Genomic DNA, 19,168 nt, shown 5'->3' on the forward strand with positions numbered 1-19,168 from the left:
ATGAAGCAACTCGCAACTGAAGTATCCCACTGTGCACATGGTTTTATAGCCCAAGAACTAAATAGATTTTGGTTACCATCTACCAAATGGCATAGTTGGGTATGTTGTGTCCCCATGTCACAAGGGAGGAAGGAGGAAGCTATGGGATACAAACTGAAATGGCTTTTGGGTGAAGAATTCTTTGCGTTTTTTTTTTGGATATATGACATTTGACTATATATTTAACTCAGCAGGTGGTTGGTTGGTCGCATGGTCTGGATGGGGCTGGATGGACGGCTTCCATAAGGAACGGAAATGAAAATTACAATAAATAACACAAGTAAATTATTTTAAACAAAGCCGAGAGAGTGAGTTGCAGAGTCTCTAAAGTGGCAGGACAGCCCAACGCCACCCACCCCGTGTCAAACACTGGCCCAAAGACAGGCAACACTCCTTTAAAACCATTAGAATGAAACAGTGGCAGCAATGGCAATAGCAGTAGAAGAAGCAGAAGTAGCAGAAGAAGAAGATTTAAGGGTATTTATGGCTTAACATTAAACGGTGTGACATCAACAAGTTACCAGCTACAACTTAGCAGCAAATGAGTATCACAAGCTTTAACGTAAATCTCACTTCTTAGCCCAGGACCCCGGGGACTACCGCAATGAATGAGTGGGAGAAATGTCAATGGCGACGCGGAAGGAGGCAGGCAGGACTCATCACTGTCACACCTGTTTGTGTTCAAACAAAGTATTTTAAAAAGTTTTCACTTCATGCAGTGGCACTGTTCGAAATATGGGTTTAAGGCCTTTTTAACCTTTTGGAGCACTAACACCTTATCCATGCAGTTGCTGGTGCCTTTAATGTTGTGCCGTTGGCAATCCATCCAAATGGTGCTGTTAGACATTCTACCTTGTCCTCCACTGAGGATCGGAGAAGGGTATTCCACATCCACTACAAACACGTAAAGTTTAATATACTCCAACAGTTGAATACAGACATACAGTGCATAACATTGTTGCCACCTTGATTTTGTTAGTAGGGAAATTCTGGTACGAAATGAAATTTTCGAAAATATTTTGGGCCCTTGTGTTAAATGACGGAACGTAAGCAAGCGGGAACTTTTTCACCATAGGATGGAGGCATACTAATTTCACCACTCCGTTTGTAACACTCCGGAATATTTGTCTACGACTCCATAAAGTGTATATGTTCTTAATCGTCATGACATTTAAGGTCGATCTAGTCATGTCCGTCCGTGTGTTGAAAGCAAGCAATTTTTTAAGGGAATAACGCTGGGTGGTTGAAATTACGCATAAATACTTAATGCTGGTTGGTAAGGGCTATAAATGAGCCAAATCAGTCGATTAAATATAGCTGCCATATCAACTGGTCTCCCGATTAGACTTCTTGACCCTCTAAAAAGCACAATTCGTATCAGATTTTTTGCACGAAGACTAAGGTCTTTTATAAACGGTGATTAAGGGCCTATACAAATCGATCTCTCGATTTGACACCTCAATCACCTTCACAGACAAAACAAGTAAGAGCATGCTAAGTTCGGCCGGGCCGAATCTTATATACCCTCCACCATTGTCGAGTTCTTTTCCCGTCATCTCTTCTTAGGCAAAAAAAGGATAAAAGAAAAAAAAAAAAGTTATGCTGATTGAATTGAGTGTTGGAGGCCACAGTAAAAGTCTATGCGAAAAATTTCAGCGAAATCGAATAAGAATTGGGCCTTTTAGGGACTCAAAAGGTAAAATAGGGAAATCTGTTTATAGGGGAGCTGTCTCAGGCTGAAGACCGATTCAGACCATATTTGACACGTATATTGAAGTCATTGTACAAAATTTCAGCCAAATCGCATTATAATTACGCCCTCTTGAGGCTTAAGACGTCAAAATCCCAGATCGGTTTATATGGCAGCTATAACAGGTTATGGACCGATTTGAACCATATTTGGCACTGTTATTAGAAGTCATAACAAAACTCACTATTAACTTCATTCAAAACTTCAGCCAAATCGGATAGGAATTGCGCCCTCTAGAGGCTCAAGAATTCAAGATCCCAGATCGGTTTATATGGCAGCTATATCAGGTTATGGACCCATTTACACCGTACTTGGCTCAGGTAAACGTCATAAACAAACACCGCATGCAAAATTTCAGCCAAATCGGTAGGGGATTGGGCCATCTAGAGGCTCAAGAAGTCAAGACCCCAGATCGGTTTATATGACAGCTATGTCAGGTTATGGACCGATTGGAACCATAATTGGCACAGTTGTTAGGAACTATAGCAAAAAATCTCGTGCACAATTTCAGACAAATCAGATAAGAATTGCACCCTCTAGAGGCTCAAGAAGTCAAGATCCCAGATCGATAGAGACATTGAGCAGAAACTTTGCACAGATTTTTTATGTCCATAAGCAGGTTAAATTCGAAGATAAGCTATAGCGGACTATATCATGATAAAGCCCCCATATAGACCGATCCGCCGATTTAGGATCTTAGGCCCATAAAAGCCACATTTATTATCCGATTTCGCTGAAATTTGGGACAGTGAGTTGTTTTTGGCCCTTCGACATCCTTCGTTAATTTGAGATCGGTCGAGATTTGGATATAGCTGCTATATAGACCGTTCTCTTGGTTTTAGGTTTTGGGGCGTATTTTTCGTCCGATTTCTATGAAATTTGAGACAGTAGGTTGTGTTAGGCCCTTCGATATCCCTATTTAATTTGCCTCTGATCGGTTCAGATTTGGATATAGCGCCATATATAGACCGATTTTTCGATTTAAGGTTTTGGGCCATAAAGACGCTTTTATTATCCGATGTCAGTGGTTAGGTTAAGCCTCTTGACATACTTCTGCAATATGGCACAGATCGGTCCAGATTTGGATATAGCTGATATATAGACTGATCCGCCGATTTAGGGTCTTAGGCCCATAAAAGCCACATTTATTATCCGATTTTCCGTGAAATTTGGAAGTTGAGTTGAGTTGAGGCCCTTCGACATCCTTCGTCAATTTGGCTCAGATAGGTCCAGATTTGGATATAACTGCCATATAGACCGATCTCTCGATTTAAGATTTTGGGCCCATAAAAGGCGCATTTATTTTCCGATGTCGCCGAAATTGGGGACAGTGAGTCGTGCTAAGCCCCTTAACATGCTTCTGCAATATGGTACAGATCGGACTAGATTTGGATATAGCTGCCATATAGACCCATCCCTCGATTTAAGGTTTTAAGTCCATAAAATGCGCATTTATTGTCCTATTTCGCCGAAATTTGAGACGGTGAGTTGTTTTAAGACTTTCGACATCATTGTTCAATTTAGCCCAGATCGGTCGAGATTTGTATATAGCTCCCATATAGACCGATCTCTCGATTTGAGGTTTTGTGCCATAAAAAGCGCATTTATTGTCCGATTTCGCCGAAATTTGGGACAGTGAGTTGTTTTAGGCTCTTCAACTTTTATCTGCAACTTGGTCCAAATCGGTCCAGATTTGGACCGATTATTCATATATGTATTATTCCAACTTTGTATAATTTGAATCTCGTATTGTCCCGGTGGAGAGAAGTTTAACATGGCATAGTGCCTCACAAATGTTGCCAGTATTAGGAGGGAAAAACCACCGCTGACAATTTTTTCTGAAGATCTCGCCAGAATTTGAACCCAGGCGTTCAGCATCATAGGCGGACATGCTAACCTCTGCGCTACGGTGGCCTCTGACATGTTTAAAATTCTCTACCAAGCGGCGTTGCTATGCGAGCCGCCGTTGCGGCTGAACATCAAAAAGCTTAAACTTTAATCCGACTGCACTCATTGAAATGAGAGAAGTATCCCCTGTTCCTTGATAGAACGTTCATGGACAATTTAGTAGCAGTAGTATTGTCCCGATCGTTTGAGAGGATTTAGGTTTGCGGCTTTGGCGACTTTTTCCAAATTTAATTTTCTAATTCGTACATTACTCCCAAATGCCTGTAGGTCGAGAGGCCTGCATGTTCTCTTGAGGAGTATGGTCCCCAGTCTACTTAGCCCAAAAATTTAATGTCAAAGTTCGTTATCTACCCCCAAAAAGCTTTCATATTAGTCCCTGTTGGCCCTATCAGTCAATTTCTCCACACTTTCATACATATGGACTAGGTATCGAGCTCTTTACCGCTGAGTGCTGTAAAGAAATCTTCCAAAAGTAAAGTCCAACATTGGCAACACTGACTGTCATGGTTCGTCCTTAGTTGGAATAGCGAACGGAAAAGAGATTTATTATCACAGCTTGACAAAGTGTTTTGTCGAAATTTATTTATATTTCAGCTATAAAGCAAATAAAAGCACGGGAATAACATTGCCTTTTATTTACCAGGCAACAGCACGCAAACTATCGCACATAAGCGACGATGTTGGTTGTTGCATGTTCTCCCCCCACCACGCTGCCCGCAAACGGTGGATAGCGCCCCACCCAATACACAGCACAGCACACAGCAAGGACTACAAACAAAAGTTTCACTTGCATGGCAACGTTGTCTTTGTTGACGTCGTCACTGTCGTCGTGAGTGGCACAAATGCCAAGCAAGCTTAGGATTTCACTCGCACTCAAACACACACCCACTCACATGCATGGGCACGCACACATGTTCGTATGCAAAAGTAATCAACAAATAACAACTGCGAGGGCAGGCAAACTGTTGTTGCTTTTAATGTCCTTGTTTTATTGTTGGAGCTCTGATTTGTCCTTGATGTTGTTTTATGATGGGCCGTTATCAACACCAAAGCGATACACAAATGTTGCGTTCCACAACTCCCTGGGCCATCGTGATGACGATGCCTCTTCCGTTTGCCAATTATTAGCGCTGCAAATGTGGTGGTCTTGCAGCTCATGTTGTTGCTTGGCATAGATGCATCATGGTTGTTGTAGTTGTTGCAGCATTTAACTGGATTTGCAACATGCAACAATACTAATGTTGTTGTAACCGCCAATGCTGACACATTACAGTGATTTAAAGAGCTGCATGAAGAGGAATAAGGGGTTTTAAAGGTTTCAACAAGGTATAGGAAAGGTTTATTATACCCACCATCGAAGGATGGGGGTATATTCATTTTGTCATTCCGTTTTCAACGCATCGATATATCCATTTCCGACCCTATAAAGTATATATATTCTTGATCAGCGTAAAAATCTGAGACCATCTAGACATGTCCGTCCGTCAGTCTATTCAAATCACGCAACAGTCTTTAAAAATAGAAATATTGAGCTGAAACTTTGTACAGATTATTTTTTTTGTCCATAAGCAGGTTAAGTTCGAAGATGGGCTATAACGGACTATATCTTGATATAGCCCCCATGTTGACCGATCCGCCGATTTAAGCCCATAAAAGCCACACTTATTATAATATTTTGCTGAAATTTGGAACAGTGAGTTGTGTTAGGCAAAATTTTTCAATTTGTCTCAGATCGGTCTAGATTTGGATTTAGCTGTCATATAGACCGATCTCTCTATTTAAGGTTGTGACCCCATAAAAGGCGCATTTATTGTCCGATTTAGCCAAAATTTGGGACAGTGAGTTGTGTTGGACCCTTTGACATCATTCTTCAATTTGGCTCAGATCGGTTTAGATTTGGATATAGCTGTCATATAGACCGATCTCTCGATTTAAGGTCTTGGCCCCATAAAAGGCGCATTTATTGTCCGATTTCCCCAAAATTTGGGTAAGTGCGTTGCGTTAGGCTTTTAGACAAATTTCTGCAATTTGGCCCGGATCGGTCTAGATTTGGATATAGCTGCCATACAGACTGATCTCTCGATTTATGGTTTTGGACCCATAAAAGGAGCATTTGTTGTCCGATGTCGCTGAAATTTGGGACAGTGAGTTAAATGAGGCCCTTCGGCCCCTATACCGATCTCTCGATTTAAGGTCTTAGGCCCATAAAAGGCGCATTTATGATCCGATTTTGCCAACATTTGAGACAGTGAGTTGCGTTAGGCTTTTAGACAAATTTTTACAATTTGGCCCTGATCGGTCTAGATTTCGATATAGCTGCCATACAGACTGATCTCTCGATTTAAGATCTTGGGGCCATAAAAGGCGCATTTATTTTCCGATTTCGCCGAAATTTGGGACTATGAGTTGTGTTGGGGCCTTCGACATTCTTCTTCAATTTGGCTCAGATCGGTTCAGATTTCGATTTAGCTGCCATATACACCGATCTCTCAACTTAAAGTCTTGGCCCCATAAAAGGCACATTTGTAATCCGATTTCGATCAAATTTGACACAGTGACTTATGTAAGACTTTTCGCCATCCTTATCGTATATCGTTTATATCGGTCTATATTTGTATATGGCTACCAAAAAGAACAACGTTTTTTTCTGCAAGATTGAACAATGACTTGTACTTATTAGACAACTAAATATTCGTGTCGAATTTGTTCCAAATTGGACCGTATTTCGATAAAGCTGCTATGGGGGCATAAATTATGAATTTTCCACCGGATTCTGACGTGTAGTGGTTTGCCTACATACCCGAGGTGGTGGGTATCCAAAGTTCGGCCCGGCTGAACTTAAAACCTTTTTATACCCTCCACCGTAGGAGGGGGTATACTAATTTCGTCATTCAGTTTGTAACACCTCGAAATATTCGTCTGAGACCCCTTAAAGTATATATATTCTTGATCGTCGCAACATTTTATGTCGATCTAGCAAAGTCCGTCCGTCCGTCTGCCCGTCCGTCCGTCTGTCCGTCCGTCTGTCCGTCCGTCCGTCTGTCCGTCCGTCTGTCCGTCCGTCCGTCCGTCTGTCCATCCGTCTGTCCGTCGGTCTGTCCGTCGGTCTGTCCGTCGGTCTGTCCGTCCGTCTGTCCGTCCGATCTGGGATCTTGACTTCATGAGCCTCTAAAGGGCGTAATTCTCGTCCGACTGGAATGAAATTTTGCACCACGTATTTTCTTACGATATCCAACCACTGTGCCAAGTATGGTTTAAATCGGTCCATAACCTTATATAGCTGCCATATAAACCGATCTTGGGTCTTGACTTCTTGAGCCTTTAAAGTGCGCAATTCTTATCCGATTGTAATGAAATTTGGCACGACGTGTTTTGTTATGATATTCAACAACTGTGTCAAGTATGGTTCAAGTCGGTCTATAACCCGATATAGCTGCCATATAAACCGATCTTGAGTCTTGACTTCTTGAGCCTCTAGAAGGCGCTATTCTTATCCGATTGAAATGAAATTTGGCATGACGGATTCTCTCATGACCATCAACATACTTATTTATTATGGTCGGTATTGGTCTATAGCCTGATACAGCTCCCATATATATCGATCTCTCTATTTTACTTCTTGAGCCCCCAAAGGGCGCAATTCTTATTCGAATTGGCTGACATTTTACACAGGTTTCCAGTTCATAATTTAATTGAGTTCCGAACCGGACCATATCTCGATATCGCTCTTATAGCAGAGCAAATCTTTTCTTTTATCCTGTTTTTTGCCTGAGAAGAGATGCCGGGAAAAGAACTCGACAAATGCGATCCATGGTGGAAGGTATATAAGATTCGGCCCGGCCGAACTTAATGCCTTTTTACTTGCTTTTATGTTGCACTCTTTCTCCAGCGACGTTCATCTAACTACTGAGGCATTAGTTAGTATTGGCCTAATCATGCTCCTTTATACCCAGTGGGCCATCTTAGGACTGGGACGTCATTTCGAGTCTACAGCACGTTTTCATAATGTACAACATCTGCTAGCCTTTTTAGTACGCTCTAGTTGTGGCGCTTCCAGTTCAATTTCCTAACCAACATCACTTTCATGTGCTTTACCTTGTCGAAATCATTCTCCTGAGGAAACCCGATTGTAAGACATATTGGCCCATGTTGGTCTTCCTCGTAAACAAGCAGATCTTAGTCTCAGGCCAAATCTAGACTCAAAAACTACATTCAGACGCCTAGATTTAGACCTGTCGTTGGCCATCACCGTGACATATTTGGTCCTTCTGCATAGCTGAATCGAATCTTACCCCTTAAGGTATTAAAACATGGTGATCAAAATCCTTCTCAGTCAGGACCGGGGTAGACTATAACATATAGATCCATTGAAGTGGCTATAAAATATTCCCCAGTGGCGTGCCCTGTGCCCCTTTTTCGAATATTTATATAGCCTGAGGCATTGACTCTTGAATGTTCAATTGATCATCACGCAGTTTCTTGTGTTGTGGATTGATTAAAGACTCTTCGAGATCACCTGCAGTGCGTTTAATATATTTTTCAAAATTTATTTTTTTTTTTTTTAGCGCTTAATGCATTTTGCCTTATCTTAGTCCAGTGAGTGACACCACAATCACTGTGTCAACATGCAATAAATAGTTTTCGCCAATAGAGTTGGCCGCATGACCGAAATAACCCAACACCGGACGATGGGACTAATCAATTTGAAATTTGTCAAAGTCAGTTGACAATTGCAGGCACCATAACTATAATGGCGTGGCGGAAGTTTTCCATTTAAATTGCAGTCGTGGCAAACTATTTAAAAATGGCTCACTCATTAACTTGTGGCGATTGTACGTGGCACACCGTTCACCTCTCGGACGCATGGATACGCGGGCTTTTGAGCCGACACGCTCATGATTGGCGACAGAGAGTGTGAGTTGATTGTGTGGTGATGAAGTGCCACAAGGCGATGAGCTTTTGTGAGGCCAAATGGATGGATGGATGGATGGATGGGAATACCGTTAGATGGCCGAACGAACGAACGAACACTTGGTACGAGAGTGCTTAAGTAATAATGTTATAAATTAACGCAATTAGTTGCGAGAGTCTTTGTTAAATTACACCAACTTATGGCGTGTATAAATAATCTAACTAATGGTCAAATAGCGGTGGTAAGCGCTTACACCGGGGGATGGGACGAACCATCAAAATCGTTGTGTAAGAAACGGGAAAGCGAAACAAATGCAAAGTAAACAGCGGCAATGTAGCGGTCAAATTGTGGCAAAATGCAAAATTACACTAATTTGCAACAGGCAGAGGCGAATTTTCTTTAAGATTGTCTCTTCAGAGGTGTAGTGTGTGATTTTAATCCGGAATCACTGTAGAGATAAATGATTTGTGTTTTAGAAAGAAGAAATGAAATGGCATGACGGACAGTGGGAGAAAATCAGGAAAAAAAAACAAGTAATCGCGTACTAAGTTCGGCCGGGCCGAATCTTATATACCCTCCACCATGAACCACATTTGTCGATTTCTATGCACGATATCTCTTTTTAGGCAATCAAAGAATATTGAATAAGAACTGTAATGCTCTTCGAGCTATATCAAGTTGTAGTCCGACTTGGACTCTAAATGAATCCTGAACATTGTTGTAGTCATTGTGGAATATTTCAGTTCATTCGGATAAGATTTGCTCATTGTAGGGGCTCAAGAAGCAAAATCGGGAGATCGGTTTTGTATGGGAGCTGTATCAAGCTATTGATCGATTCAGACCACATTAGACACGTATGTTGAAGATCATGAGAGAAGTCGTTGTACAAAATTTCTGCCAAATCGGATGAGAATTGCGTCCACTAGAGGCTCAAGAAGTCAAGATCCCAAATCGGTTTATATGGGAGCTATATCAGGCTATATACCGATTTGCGCCATACTTTGCACAGGCGTTGGAAGTCATAACAAAACATCTCATGCAAAATTTCAGCCAAATCGGATGAGAATTGCGTGCTCTATTGGCTCAAGAAGTCAAGATCCAAGATGGGTTTTTGTGACAGCTATACCAGATTATGAACCGATTTAAATCATACTGAACCCAATTGTTAGAAGTCATAAAAAACACCTCATGCAAAATGTCAGCCAAATCGGATGAGAATTGCGCCTTCTAGCGGCTCAAGAAGTCAAGACCCGAGATCGGTTTATATGACAGCTATACCAGATTATTAACCGATTTAAATCATACTTAACACAGTTGTTGGAAGTGATACCAAAACACTACGTGCAAAATTTCAGTCAAATCGGACCAGAATTGCGCCCTCTAGAGGCTCAAGGAGTCAAGACCCAAGATCGGTTTATATGGCAACTATGCCAGATTATGAACTGATTTGAATCATACTGAATACAGTTGTTGGAAGTCATAACATAACACCTCATGCAAAATCTCAGCCAAATCGGACGAGAATTGCGCCCTCTAGCGGCTCAAGAAGTCAAGACCCAAGATCGGTTTATATGGCAGCTATATCAGGTTACTTACTAATGAACCATACTCAGCGCACTTGTTGGAAGTGATACCAAAACACTACGTGCAAAATTTCAGTCAAATCGGACGAGAATTGCGCCCTCTAGAGGCTCAAGAAGTCAAGACCCAAGATCGGTTTGTATGGCAGGTATATCAAAACATGGACCAATTTGGCCCATTTACAATCCCAACCGACCTACACTTTTAAAAAGTATTTGTGGAAAATTTAAAGCGGCTAGTTTTACTCCTTCGAAAGTTAGTGTGCTTTTGACAGACGCATGGACGGGCATGGCTAGATCGACTTAGAATGACATAACGATCAAGAATATATCGAGAATATATCGAGGTGTTACAAATGGAATGACGAAATTAGTGTACCCTCATCCTATAGTGGAGGGTATAAAAAACCATATTGAAAACTTCAGCCAAATCGGGTAATAGTTTCGGCCTCTAGAGGCTCAAGAAGTCAAATCGGGTGATCGGTTTATATGGGAGTTATATCAGGTTATGGACCGATTTGGATTTGTTCGGCACTGCTGTTGGAAGTCATAGACAAACTTAATGCTTAATGTGCAAAATTTCAGTGAAATCGGCTGGTAATTACACTTCTAGAGGCTCGAGGAAACATATATGAAGATGTCAACAGTTATATGGGAGGTACATCTTTATCTGAACCGATGTCTTGCAATCCCAAAAGGCTTCATCTCTAATCCAAAAAGATGCAAAATTGCAAATTTTGCCCATGAACATTCCATTAAGGAACAGGGGCAAACCTCTCATATATGAATGAGTGCAGTCCGATTTAAGTTTTTAAGCTCAATGATAAGGAACCACTTTTTTAAAGCCGAGTCCGAACGGCGTGCCGCAGTGCGAAACCTCTTTGGAGAGAAGTTTTACATGGCATAGTACCTCACAAATGTTGCCAGCATTAGGAGGAGAAAACCACAGCTGAAAATTTTTTCTGATGGTCTCAGATTTTCCCAGGATTCGAACCCAGTCGTTCAGCGTCATAGGCGGTCATGCTAGCCCCTGCGCTACGGTGGACTACAGCCAAAGAGATGCCAATGCTTAATTTGAAGAAGACTGATGATGATCTTGATATAGCCCCCATATAGACCAATCCGGCTATCCGATTTTGCTGAAATTTGGGACAGTGAATTGTATTAGGCCCTTCGAAATCTTTTGTCAATTTTGCTCAGATCGGTCAAGATTTGGATATAGCTGCCATATAGATCGATCCTCCGATTTAGGGTCTTAGACCCACAGAAGCCACATTTATTATCCGATTTTGCTGAAATATGGAACAGTGAGCTGTGTTTGGCCCTTCGACATTCTTCGTTAATTTGGCCCAGATCGGTCCAGATTTGGATATAGCTGCCATATAGACCGATCCTCCAATTTGGGGTCTTAGGCTCATAAAAGCCCCATTTATTATCCGATTTTGCTGAAATTGGGGACAGTGAGTTGTGTTAGGCCCTGCGACATCCTTCTTCAATTTGGCCCAGATCGGTCCATATTTGGATATAGCTGCCATATAGACCGATTTCTTGATTTAAGGCTTTGGGCCCATAAAAGCCACATTTATTATCCGATTTTGCTGAAATTTGGGACAGTGAGCTGTGTTTGGCCCTTAGACATCTTTCTTCAATTTGGCCCTGATCGGTACAGATTTGGATATAGCTGCCATATAGACCGATCTGCCGATTTAGGGTCATAGGCCCATAAAAGCCACATTTATTATCCGATTTTGCTGAATTTTGGGACAGTGAGTTGTGTTGGGCCCTTCGATATTTTTCGTTAATTTGGATATAGCTGCCATATAGCCCGATCCTCCGATTTAGGGTCCTAGGCCAATAAAAGCCACATTTATTATTCGATTTTGATGAAATTTGGGACAGTGAGTTGTGTTTTGCCATTCGACATTCTGCGTTAATTTTGCCCATATCGGTCCATATTTGGTTATAGCTGCCATATACACCGATCCTCCAATTTGGGGTCTTAGACCCATAAAAGCCCCATTTATTATCCGATTTTGCTGAAATTGAAGACAGTAAGTTGAATTAGGCCCTTCGACATCCTTCATCAATTTGGCTCAAATCGGTCCAGATTTGGATATAGCTGCCATATGGACCGATCCTCCGATTTAGGGTCTTAGGCCCATAAAAGCCACATTTATTATTCGATTTTGCTGAAATTGGGGACAGTGAGTTGTGTTAGGCTATTCGACATTTTTCTGAATCTTGGCTCAAATCGGTTCAGATTTGGATATAGCTGCCATGTAGACCTATATCTCGATTTAAAGTCCTGGCCCCATAAAAGGCCCATGTAAAATCCGATTTCACTGAAATTTGACACAGTGACTTATGTTAGGCTTTTTGACATTCATGTCGTATAATGTGTTTTTTTTGTAGACTAGTGCAATTAAAAAAAGGATTCAAGTCGTTGGTGTGTTACGATGACCATTATAGCCCAAATTAAATGAATGCCCCTAAGAAATAAAAAAGTAGGAACACTCTTCTTCTTAATTGTGGACGCTAGACCTGGGACTGGTAATCAAGACCAAAACTCGAAAGTTCTTCCTAACATTTATTTGCTCACGCACACACAAACACACTCTTATACACCAATACTTTCGCATGCGCACCCATACTAGGAAATTAAACCAAACGAGAAAACTTGATTCCTGTTTAATCCATTAATTTCTTTTTGGCCAGCTTAAGGAGTCTCCACTCAACTTCATTTCACTTGCCTCTCAAAGTTGAATATGACGGTATGCGTGTGTTTCTTTGGATGTTTCTGTGTGTGTATATGTGTGTGAGTGCCCCGTTTTGTTGTTTACAAGCAAAAGTTGTATCCACAAATCGTTTGCCATTTAGTGGGTGATGTATTGTGGCATGGCTCCTTAACGACAAGATATGCATGGGATTCCTCCTTCGTTTTTAGTTCGAGCTCATATTTTATGTGAGATATCGCTGATTTCGCTGGAGGGGCCATAAATTTTGGGGTTAAACGAAAATTTTGAGTAGATTGGATTCAAGACAAAATTTATTGTGGCTCAACTAATTTCGCCAGAGTTACAACTCTACAAGCGGAGATAAGAACGTGAATTAATTAATCACATTTCCTCCCCCCACAACGCCTTCACTATCCACCGGGCCCCAACCACCACCCCAGCGCCTCGGCCAAGTGGCCACAATGTAAGGGAAAGGATGTAATGTTTATGGCAAATGTTTTAATTATATGTGGCCATCAAAATGTTTAAGGCAAATAGCCACAGGCCTCTAAGACGGTTAAGTACTCAACTTCCACTTCAAGTGTAACACTTTGCTATTGCGTTAATGACTTTTAAAGAAAAATGACTGCGAATGAAGGGCATTTGATAAAATGGTTACTTATTGCAAGGATTTTGTGTGATATATGTGTTGCTAGAATTTTACAGCTTAATTTTCATTTTAGTTGCACTTCATTAAAAAATAATCAATTGAAAGGCAAACCTAAAAAAAATGTCGTTAGCACATGATGGACCTAAGTAAAAGTACGAGTATTTGTCACTTGAATTGGTCAAGTGGGAGAAGAAAAAATTTTCATTTCGTAAAATTCTATTCACACAGCTAGCATTGTGGAAGACATGAACAACTAAAATGGGCAGTTGACCTACCAGCTCAACTCCGGTCTGATTTGAAATTGAAACCGCATTGATAAAAATACCCCTGTGTTCGAGATGATAGCGGATTTGGCTTGAAAATGCAAAGTCGTTGATTCGATTCTCTTCTGACATACATACGGGATTTTAAAATTTTGGTACGAAAAGCTCTCCCTGCTCTAATCGCTATGGAATGTCCTAAACTAACATATTTCTTGAAATTCCAAAGCAGCAAACTGTCTCCGATCTTAGACCAAGTGTTTGCTGGTAATACCAAATGACAAATTTTGATTGACAGCTCCCGCCATTGAATGAGCCTTAACAATAGGCAGCCTTAATATAAGGGCTGCGAAGCTGGAGTCAAAGAAATTACCTCCTACTCCAAAAATGAAATTCATAAAAAATTTAGTCTTTAAAAAAAATTTCAATAAAATTTTGTCATTGAAATTTAAGCTCTAGAAAAATGTCATTGAAATATTGTCTTAACAAACAAGACAATATTTCCGGCCGGGTCGAACTCGGGATACCCACCACTTCGGGTATATATGTAAACCATTTTACATCAAAATCCTGTGAAAATTGCATAGCAGTTATATCGAAATAGGTTCCGATTTGGACCAAATACTAATAAGTACAGTAGCTATATCTAATAATAAACCGATCTGAATCATATACGACACAGATGTCGAAAAGCCTAACATAAGTCACTGTGTCAAATTTCAGTAAAATCGGACAATAATGCGCTTCTTATGGGGCAAAGACATTAAATCGAGAGATTGGTCCATATAACAGCTATATTCAAATCTAGATCAATCTGGACCAAATTAAAGAAGGACGTCGAAGAGCCTAACACAACTCACTGTCTCAAATTTCAGCAAAATCAGTTAATAAATGTGGCTTTTATGGGCCTAAGACCCTAAATCAGAGGATCGGTCAGCTATATCCAAATCTCGACCGATCTAAGCCAAATTGATAAAGGATGTCAAAGGGCCTAACACAACTGACTGTCCCAAATTTCAGTAAAATCGGCTAATAAATGTGGCCTTTATGGGCCTAAGACCCCAAATCGGATGATTGGTCTATAAGGATGATATATCCAAATCTGGGCCGATATGGACCAAATTGACGAAAGATGTCAAAGGTCTTAACACAAGTCACTGTCCCAAATTTCAGCAAAATCGGCTAATAAATTGGGCTTTTATGGGCCTAAGACCCTAAATCGAAGGATCGGTCTATATGGAAGCTATATCCAAATCTGGACTGATCTGGGCCAAATTGACGAAGGATATCAAAGGGCCTTAAAAAACTCACCATCCCAAATATCAGCGACATCGGACAATAAATGCGCCTTTTTTGGTGCCAAAATATATAACCGTGAGATCGGTCTATATGGCAGCTATTGCCAAATCTGGACCGATATGGGCCAAATTGGCGAAGGATGTCAAAGGGCCTAACACAACCGACTGCCCCAAATTTCAGCAAAATAGGCTAATAAATGTGGATTTTTTTGGCCTAAGACCCTAAATCGGAGGATCGATCTATATGGAAGCTTTATCCAAATCTGGACCGATCTAAGCCAAATTGATAAAGGATGTCAAAGGGTCTAGCACAACTCACTGTCCCAAATTTCAGAAAAATAGGCGAATAAATGTGGCTTTTTTGGGCTTAAGACTATAAATCGGAGGATCGATTTATCCAAATCTGGACCGATCTGGGCCAAATTGGCGAAGGATGTCAAAGGGCCTAACACAACTCACTATCCCAAATTTCAGCGACATTGGACAATAAATGCGTCTTTTATGTCCCCACAGCCTAAAACCGAGCGATCGGTCTATATGGCAGCTACATCAAAATCTGGACCGATATAGGGCAAATTGACGAAATATGTCAAAGGACCCAACACAATTCACTGTCCCAAATTTCAGCAAAATCGGCTAATAAATGGAGCTTTTATCGGCCTAAGACCCTTAATCGGCGGATCGGTCTATATGGGGGCTATATCCAAATTTGGACCGATCCGGGCCAAATTGACGAAGGATATCAAAGGGCCTAGAAAAACTCACCATCACAAATTTCAGCGACATCCGACAATAAATCGGTCTATATGGCAGCTATATCCAAATCTGAACTGATATGGGCCAAACTGACGTAGGATGTCAAAGGGCCTAACACAACTGACTGTCCCAAATTTCATCAAAACCGGATAATAAATGTGGCTTTTATGGGCCTAAGACCCTAAATCGGCGGATCGGTCTATATGGGGGCAATATGAAGATATGGTCCAAAATAGCCCATCTTCGAACCTAACCTGCTTATGGGCAAAAAAAGAATATGTGCAAAGTTTCAGCTCAATAATATCCGATTTTGCTGAAATTTGGGAGATTGAGTTGTGTTAGGCCCTTCGACATCATTTTTCAAATTTCTTCGACATCTTTCTTCAAATCGGTCCAGATTTGGATATAGCTGTCATATAGACCGATTTCTCCATTTAAGGTCTTGGGCCCATAAAAGGCGCATTTGTTTTCCGATTTCGCCGAAATTTGGGACAGTGAGTTGTGCTTAGACATCTTTTTGCAAAATGGTACAGATCGGTATGGATTTGGATATAGCTGCCATATAGACCGATTTCTCGATTTAAGGTCTTGGGCCCATAAAAGCCACGTTTATTATTCAATTTTGCTGAAATTTGGGACAGTGAGTTGTCTTAGGTCCTTCGATATCGTACTTCAATTTGGCCCAGATCGGTTCAGATGTGGATATAGCTGCCATATAGACCGATATCTCGATTTAAGGTCTTGGGTCCATAAAAGGCGCATTTATTGTCCGATTTCGCCGAAATTTTAGACAGTGAGTTGCGTTGGGCTTTTTGTCATTATTCTTTAATTTTGCTAAGATCAGTTCAGATTTGGATATAGCTGCCATGTAAACCGATCTCTCGATTTAAGGTCTTGGACTCATAAAAGGCGCATTTATTGTCCGATTTTGCCAAAATTTGGGACAGTGCGTTGTGTTGGGCCCTTCGACATTCTTCTTCAATTTTGTTAAGATCAGTTCAGATTTGGATATAGCTGCCATATAAACCGATCTCTCGATTTAAGGTTTTAGGGCCATAATAGGCGCATTTATTATCGGATTTCGCCGAAATTTGGGACAGTGAGTTGTGTAATGCCTTTCGACATTCTTCGTTAATTTGGCCCAGATCGGTCCAGATTTAGATATAGCTGTCATATAGACCGATCCTTCGATTTGGGTCTTCGGCCCATAATTTTGCTGAAATTCGGGGCAGTGAGTTATCTTAGGCCCTGCAATATCCTACTTCAATTTGGCTCAGATCCGTTTAGATTTGGATATAGCTGCCATATAGACCGATCTCTCGATTGAAGGTTTTAGGCCCATAAAATGCGCAATTATTATCAGATTTCGCTGAAATTTGGGACAGTGAGTTCTGTTAGGTCTTTCAATGTTCTTCTTCAATTTGGCTCAGATGGGTCCAGTTTTGGATATAGCTGTCATATAGTCTGATCTCCCGATTTGACTTCCTGGAGGCCTTAATTTTCATCTGATTTGACTGAAACTTGGCATACGGTATTCTGTTATGACTTCTAACAACTGTGTCAAGTACGGTCCAAATCGGTCTATAATATTTATGATATATCTCCCATTTAAACCGATCTCCCGATTTGACTTCCTGCGTCCCTTGATTTTGCAGGCAGAGTTCTCTTCCGACTGTGTCAAGTATGGTCTAAATCGGTTTATAACCTGATATAGCTCCCATATAAACTGATCTCCCGATTTGACTTCTTGAGCCCCCGCAAGCCTCAATTTTCAACCGATTTGGCTGAAATTTTGCACATAGTGATATGTTATGACTTCCAACAACTGTCCCAAGTACGTTCTGCAGGTAGTGTTCTCTTCCGACTTCCAACTACTGTGTCAAGTACGTTCTGAATCAGTCAATAACCTGATAAAGCTCCCATATTTTAGCAGAATCCATGGTGGTGGGTTCCCTTGATTCTGCCCGGCCGATCTAGGCACCCTTTTACTTGCTATATACTAAAATCAATCTGGGCCAAATGAGCCAAAATACGTTGTAAGGTCACAGACAAATAGTATGAGGTGTTACAAACAAAATGACGATATTTACATGCCCCCATTCTATGGTGTGGGTTAAAAAAAGAGGTCGATTTTTTAATTTCTCGGAGTGGGATCCAGAATCAGGGTCGGAGTCGTGCATTTTTTTCCGGACTGGGAGTCGTATCGAAATTGCTATACCCCGCAGCCCTGTCTCATAGTAAGCTAAGCCTATTTGATAGTTTTGAAGACTAATATGCATGGAATATTACATCGAATTTTCTTACCTCTTGACTGTTATTTAAAATTTTTTGGTAACAATTTAATAGTTTTTCTATAAAATTTAATCCTTGGCATTGTGTAAAGACAATTTGATTTACTATACATTTCTTGGCATGCCTATCATTATTCTACCTTGTAATGAAGCTTTAATGCACAGAGATCCTTCATTTGATATTGATAAATGTAGCAGCAGTAGGAATGAACGAACATTATCCTTTGTTTGGTCCCAGACACCCTCCGCTCGTTCGTTCGTTCGTTCGCTCTCTGGCTCTTTGCTTCGTCCATTATCTAGTGTTGCGAGTGGTCCCTTTGCCCCTTGGAGTGTCACCGTTGTCTTACATTCATTTAATGTTAATCGAATTCTGCTGTCATATTGATGTTCCTTTTTGTGCGATTATCTGTCTGATTGCTTATCGCTTTATCATTTTCATTTAATTTCCATTCCATAAGCTATGCCACAGCAGAGCGGCCATGTCATCAGTGCTGATGTTGATACTCCAGTTGGAGCTGCTGCTGGTGTCGTTACTGCTGTTGCTGCTGCTGCTATTTTCACATCTCATCTCTGAAATGAAACGAATGATGCGACAGTCAGTCAAATCAATGGATGGCTCTCAATGACGACCGAATGTCCTTTATGAATGGCAAAAAAGGTAATTGAAAAAGAGAAGAAAAAAAAAAAGAAATTGAGCACCACACATACACACTTTGGCAATCCCACAGTGACAGCTACTGTAATGTTGAAGAAGAAGAAGACGACGATGATTATTTTCCTTTGCCGGCTAACAAGGACACAGCTACATTGGCCCACACAAACACACCCACCCACTGACAAATAGATCAACTCCAAAGGACCTCAATGCTATGGCCATAATCTATACCAGTAAATGTCGTTTTTTTTTTTACTTCATGCTCTTGCTCACCCCTCCAAACATAAGAAAGAGAGCAAGTTTGGAAGTAAGAAGTAAGACAAGATATGTAGCCT

At 40.9% G+C, this 19,168-nt stretch overlaps 1 protein-coding gene across 1 annotated transcript in view; it reads left to right on the plus strand.

Annotated features, from left to right (window-relative positions):
• Positions 1-8,577: 8,577 nt before the first annotated feature.
• Positions 8,578-19,168, plus strand: part of LOC106092001 (fez family zinc finger protein erm) — a 336,022-nt gene continuing 325,431 nt past the window's right edge. The window contains exon 1 of the mRNA XM_059367626.1: positions 8,578-8,611. The gene's annotated coding sequence lies outside the window, so the exon portion shown is untranslated. The remainder of the gene's footprint in view (positions 8,612-19,168) is intronic.

The sequence above is a fragment of the Stomoxys calcitrans genome, chromosome 1 (genome assembly GCF_963082655.1).
Source record: "Stomoxys calcitrans chromosome 1, idStoCalc2.1, whole genome shotgun sequence".
Taxonomy (NCBI): domain Eukaryota; kingdom Metazoa; phylum Arthropoda; class Insecta; order Diptera; family Muscidae; genus Stomoxys; species Stomoxys calcitrans.